Source organism: Anas platyrhynchos, chromosome 32 (assembly GCF_047663525.1).
Source record: "Anas platyrhynchos isolate ZD024472 breed Pekin duck chromosome 32, IASCAAS_PekinDuck_T2T, whole genome shotgun sequence".
In the NCBI taxonomy this organism is placed as follows: domain Eukaryota; kingdom Metazoa; phylum Chordata; class Aves; order Anseriformes; family Anatidae; genus Anas; species Anas platyrhynchos.
Window position 1 is genome coordinate 2,355,212 of NC_092619.1, and position 6,720 is coordinate 2,361,931.

The 6,720-nt window shown below is 49.4% G+C and overlaps 1 pseudogene; it reads right to left on the reverse strand.

Moving 5' to 3' along the window:
• Nucleotides 1-5,475: 5,475 nt before the first annotated feature.
• LOC140000452 (olfactory receptor 14A16-like) lies at nt 5,476-6,408 on the reverse strand (annotated as a pseudogene).
• Nucleotides 6,409-6,720: the final 312 nt, after the last annotated feature.

The following is a 6,720-nucleotide window of genomic DNA, read 5'->3' on the forward strand; positions in this document are numbered from 1 at the left end:
TCGAGAACCATCTTCTCCATGATTTTACCAGGCACTGACGTGAGACTGACAGGCCTGTAATTGCTAGGGTCTTCTTTCTGACCCTTCTTGAAAATCGGCACAACTTTTGCCAGCTTCCAGTCTACCGGGACCTCTCCAGACTCCCAGGATCGTTGAAAAATAATTGAGAGAGGTTCCGCGATGACGTCCGCCAGCTCCTTCAGCACCCGGGGATGAATCCCATCCGGACCCATGGACTTGTAGGGATCCAGGTGGAGTAGCAAATCCCACACACGTTCAGGGTCGGTTGGGAGTTTGTCATCCCCACCGTCCCGGTCCTCCAGCTCGGGGCACCCTGGGTCCCAAAGCCCATCATCGGCATTGAAGACAGATGCAAAGAAGGCGTTAAGCGTCTCTGCTTTGCCTATGTCATCGTCTGTGAGGAGACCTTCCCTATCAAGGAGCGGCCCTATGTATTCTTTAGTTCTCCTTTTTCCATTCACATATCTAAAAAAAACCCTTTTTATTTTCTCTCACAGACACAGCCAGCTTCAACTCTAGGTGTGCTTTAGCCACACGAATTTTCTTCCTACAAACACGAACAGCATCCCTGTATTCTTTCCATGTCACCTGGCCCTCCTTCCAGTAGCGAAACACTCTCTGTTTCCGCCTAATCTCCATTAGAATGTTCCTGGTCAGCCACGCCGACCTCCTGCCGCGCCTGCCTGACTTGCGATATTTAGGAATTGCCTGATCTTGTTCTTCTAGGAGGCACAAGATCAGGCAATTCATTCCATCCCTGTCAGTGTCTCCAGCTGTAATAGAGGAGGCGACAAACCGAGCAGCCACCCCCTCTCAGCACTGGAAGCTATTCCTTCCTCCTTGCATGAGGCTCTCCCAGCCTCACACCAAGGCTGTCCATCTCCCATCTTCCTGATGCCCAGGAGATGTTCGTTGTAGCTTAAATGTGTCACATTCCCACTTCATGTGGTGACACTGTGGTGGGGAATGGCTTTGGGCTGTATTAACCGTCCTGTAGAGCATTGGCATCTTTTCTGGCTGAGTTCCCAAAGCGAGAGAGGCCAGCAGTGTGCCATGGTCCAGTCTCATCACTAGGTGTGTTTCTGTCTGAAAGAGGAAAAGCACCAAACAGAGCAGCATCCCCCTGTAACCATGGGCAGTGCTTGCCTGAGTGCCCAAGGGTCTCCAACAACTCACCGAGGCTGTCCGTGTCCCGTCATCCTCATGCAGCGGTCACTCCCATCCTGACCCAATCGTGTCACCGTCCTGCTTGAAGAGAGGGGAAAAAGAAGCTGACTTCCTCTGGTTGAGATTGTGTCTGGAGCGGACACTTGAGCAGGAGGAGCAGGCAGCCGTGCAGCTTCCCCGTCAGCACAGGCAGCCGTTACAGGCCTGCCCAACCGCCCAACTGCCGTTGGGGCCAGCATTCCAGAGCCATGACCGTCCCCAGCGTTTTGTGACATGGGGCACCCCCTGCCTGCTGTGAAATGGGCAGGGCATTAATTGTGGTGCAGCAGGCTGTGGGAGCTGGCTGCTGGGGGCTGGCTGGGGCTGTGCTGCCTGCCCTGCAGAGCTCTGAGGGCTCCCTGCCCAGGGGAAGAGGCCAGGAGCATGCCCCAGTTCAGTCCCATTACTGCCTGTGCATGCGGCTGAAAGAAGACAGGCAAGCAGAGGGGAGACCCCTGCCTGCCCCCCATCGCCGCACAGGGTGACAAGCCTATTCCTGCCCACCATGGAAGCACAAAGGAAGAACTAAACGAGTAATAAGCACTGAAAAGCCCAAAGCCACGGGTTCTGATTCTGGGGAGGGGACTCAAGTAGCTGTAGCAGCAATTGCAAGAGCAGCTACTCAGCAAAGTCAAAATGAGTTCATTGAAATAAACTTTTTTTCAGCTAAAGAATAAAGTTCAGGAAAAGCTAAGAAAGCCCAAAACTCTACTAAAAATAAAAGCAGCTAAAGTGGTGTCTATCTTATACATCATTTGCAGGGACACTGCCCTTAACAGAAAAGATACTCGTAAAGAAAACTCTGAAGGACATCGTTAAGATCAGTCTGACCTTTAGTCTCGGTGTGACCAAAATCAGTCCAGTTTTGGGTCAGAATTCTGCCTGACATCGTGCAGGAGTGCTCTTCTAAAGCCAGTGGAGTTCCCCATGCAGTGGGTCCCCAGCCCCAGCGACAGACAGCAGTGACCTTTGGTGGTCACTTACAAGGACAAAGTGGCATTTGGTTTCAGTTGACCATAAGTAAATGCACAGAGCTTGCAGAGCAGTTTCCATATTGCTGCATGAGCACATCAGGCCATTGCAAACTTCAGCCCAATCGTCTTGCAGAGAATGAGGTTAGAATAAAGCAGGCAGTTGGAATAGGGATGATGGAACACTGCCTGGAGGGCCTGCTGCCTCCCCATAAGGAAGAGAGGGCATATAATATAATAATAGTACCAGCTTGAGCAGATCAGAACTGAAGGATAAAAATATATTTTGTTTTGTTAAATGATTTGGTAAGGGATAGGTTTGTTTTGTTTGTTTGTTTCATAAATATAGATGAACAGGAGGAAAAAGAAAGGAAAAAAATATATATCCTCATCAAGAAATGGGCTAGTGTTTAGAAAAGAGGAGGAGGGAGGATGGTATTTTGGTTCTCAGTTCAGATGAGGCTATGGTGTGCACAAAGAAATGTTAAAATAGATGAAGCCTCATGAGCCTGATTGAAGCTGGCATGTAAACATCTACAACACTCATAAACTGCACATAGCTACTCCAGTCAATAGGTCACTTTCTAGGCCTGCTTACATTCCTTGAAGTACTTCCTACTTCATCTAAATGTTTCCTAGGCTCTCATACCCAAAGTAGGCTGTGAAAATGCTCCTTTCTTTCATCTATCTAAGCTGCCTAAGTAAAAGCAGAGAGACACTTCTATTCCGACCATGTCCCATTGCAAGGCCTACAACAAAATCCATCTGTAAGAGAATTAAAGATCCTGCCCACTTCCATGTGACCTTCCTACCAGGAGACAGGAGCCCAAGGCTGTACTCAAGCATCAAGCACATGTAAAGCGTTCCTCACAAGCATTTCAATTTGAACAAGGGAAGAAAGCATGCTTCATTCCTCCAGCTCAAGCTGAGCCACCATGCCAGTAATGTCAGGGACATGGAGGCTCCACAGAGAGCTGCAAAGGGAAGCTCTGTTCCAGCTTAATAATATAGCAGGATTGTCCTGGAAAATAGACAGGCTGAGTGGCTCCCTGGGAGTGTGTGGGGATTAGGTGTTTATAACTAAACATAAGTAAATTGAGGGAGGTTGAAACCCACCCCAGAGGCTGTACATCCTCCTTCAAGTCTTGAAGAGCTTTCCAGTTAGAGAAACAGACAGCATCTCCCCCTTGAGAAAGACAATTTCAGAGAATTTTGCCTAACCCCCTTTAGAATCTGAAAACGCTTATTAGTGTGCCCTACCAATTCCATGTAAGCCCAATACAACCTCCCAACTGCAAGAAAAAGCAGAGCCCAGACAAGCACCAGTAGGCCCATGAGCCGGAAATGGCAAGACACTGCTGCTACTTTGGGGCTGCTAGCAGAAGAAAACCCTGGGAAAATTGCTCAGAGCTTTTTTTTTGGTTCTTCCCTCCATGGATGAGATAAAACAAGGAGGGTTTTGGTAGGGGGTGAGCTATTCCACACTTGTGCTTAGGTGGGAGATTAGAAACAAGCCCAGGTGTTTGCACCAAACCCAACACACGCACACATCCCAGAGCAGCAGGGACTGCACTATCATGACCCACCTGCACAGCCATGGGCCTCCTGCTGCTTCCTGAGATCCTGAGGCACAGCTGACCTCGGCAGAGCATCCCCACCCATCTCCTCTTTGAGTACTGTGACCTGACAACATCCATGTCACCTCACCTGCCTCCTCCAAGACCAAGTGATTGCTGTAGGACCTCTCATGCCCTGCTCAGCATCATGAGGCCAAACTGCTTCAGTTAGGTGACTAGACGACAGGGATGCAGAATTTGGGGCTTAGGTGTTCAGGTTAGGGATTAGGGATTAGATTTTGCCTTCCAGAGTTAGTGGTTGGGCAGAGTATTAGAGGGAGGCCTGTGTTTACTGCATTGGCTTCTAGTCTGTGTCTAGTGTGGAGACGATGTTATCTGTTGGGATTTTCTTCAGGGCTCTGTTGAGGAATCATGTTAAGGCTGGAATTCAATGATAGGGATGAAAGGCTGAGGAACAGGGTGAGAATTGAGCTAAGAGTGTATAGTAAGGCCTTATGGGTTTGGGACTTGGCTAACCCACGCCAGGTGAGGTTTGGGGTTAGGAGTAAGAATAGTAGATTCCTTTCAGAAAGAGGGATAGCATTTAGATGTAGGGGTAGGGCTTATGGTTACTGCTTAGAAATATTGCCAGGGCTTGACATGGATGGTTTTCCTAGTAAGAGTTGCAGCAGCACAGCCTTGCCTGAACCCCTCTCACCTCTTCCAGATCTTTCCTTTCTGTTAGCCAAGTCCCTCTTCTCTCTCCCAAATTTCCCACCTTTATTCACCCAGATTTCCCCTGGCCTCCCCAAATGTGTCACCCTGTTGGGGGCAGCTTCCTGAAGGCCTTTATGACCTCAGAGGTTCTGCCTCCCTGCTGTTGGCCAGGCAGGAGATGGGACAGAAGTGACCTCACAGCTAGGATCCACAGGGTCACAAGGAGCTGTTGTGCTCAGGAAGCCTCTTTCCAGCCCACCCAGGAGCACCAGGTGCATGCCCTTCACAGTCCCTCAGGTACTCTGCCTGCCAACCAGGTCATGCTTCAGAAGGTCTTCTACATGTCCAGACTCACGTTTCCTCATGCAGCCTTTAGCAACTCCATTGCATCCTAAAGGAAATGCCCACCCATGTGTGGAAAAGTGATTCAAGAAGTTTACAGTGGAGGTGCTGGTAGGGAGCCAGCTGTGTTAGAGACCCTGGCCTGTGGACAAAGGACTTCCCCACAGCAGCACAATGAGCAAGCAACAAGAGCAATTGGAACTCACAGAAACAGAAGGGCTCTGAAGGAGAGAGTGGGAGTTGGAAGAGAGCACCTCAGGACAGACCAAACCCTCGGGCTCGCTGGCAATGCTGCTGTACCAGGACTCTTCTCCCCTCCACCTCTGCACACAGCCAAGTGCCTCTGCAGTTCCACCACAGGTGTCTGAGGAAGGAACTCAGGCAAGAAAGTCACTCCAGGGTCCTTTCTTTTATTTAAAAATACAGAGAGCCTGGCTCATTGTTTTCACCAAGTCTTGGAGTCACTCAAGCAGGCAGATACTGAAATGAAGGGGAGGAAAAATGTTATGTCTTTGTGCCTTTGTAGACACAATCATAAGTAAGGCAAAAACAAACAAACAAACAAACAAACAAACAAAACATCAAGTCACACTCACAGAAAACAAAAATTTGGGAATATAATGAGTAACATTGTAAGTGATATGCTGATGAAAACAGGCCATTTATTGCTTCTGACACACTCCAGTCATCACTTTCCACACTGCATCCTTCAGCTCCTGGTTCCTCATGCTGTAGATGAGGGGGTTCACTGCTGGAGGCACCACCGAGTACAGAACTGCCAGCAAAAGATTCAGGGAGGAGGAGGACATAGAGGGAAGCTTCAGGTAGGCAAATGTGCCACTGCTGATGAACAGGGAGACCACAGCCAGGTGAGGGAGGCAAGTGGAAAAGGCTTTGTGCTGTCCCTGCTGCGAGGGGATCCTCAGCACAGACCTGAAGATCTGCACATAGGACAGCACAAGGAAAACAAAACAGCTAGATGCTAAAGCAGCACTAACCACAAGAAGCCCAACTTCTCAGAGGTAGGCTTCTGAGCAGGAGAGCTTGAGGATCTGGGGAAGTTCACAGAAGAACTGGTCCAGGACATTGCCTTGGCAGAAGGGGAGGGAAAAGGTATTGGCAGTGTGCAGAACACCATAGAGAAACCCACTACCCCAGGCAGCTGCTGCAATGTTGGCACAAGTTCTGCTGTCCATTACTGTCCCATAGTGCAGAGGTTTGCAGATGGTGATGTAGCGGTCATAGGCCATGATGGTAAGGAGAGAAAACTCTGCTGAAAGAAAAAAGAAAAAGAAAAAAACCTGAGCAGCACAACCTGTGTAGGAAATGGCTGTGGTATCCCATAGGGAGTTGGCCATGGCTTTGGGAACAGTGGTGGTAATAGTGCCCAGGTCAAGGAGGGCGAGGTTGAGGAGGAAGAAGTACATGGGGGTGTGGAGGTGGTGGTCGCAGGCTATGGCTGTGAGGATGAGGCCGTTGCCAAGGAGGGCAGCCAGGTAGATGCCCAGGAAGAACACGAAGTGCAGGAGCTGCAGCTGACGTGTGTCTGCAAATGCCAACAGGAGGAACTCAGTGGGGAAGCTGCTGTTGGACATTTGCTGCCTCAGAGCATGGATGGCTGTCAGTGGTGGAAAAGACACAAACAAGTTAGAGACATTTCTCTGTGCAATACCTATAGCTATAGATTATGTTTCATCGAAACCTCCTCAGCAAGACAGACTACTACTTCCCTTTGAGGAAGATGTTCTCTTGCCTCTAGCACTCACTTTTACTTCCTAAGTGTGTAGAGAGACCAGGCAGATCCTGTGTGGGCTCAGCCAAAGTCACTACAGCGTCTGCTGAAAACCAGTGGGGATGGATTTCAGGTGCCCACTGGACACAGGTGTCTCAGTATTTTAGGTGCTGAG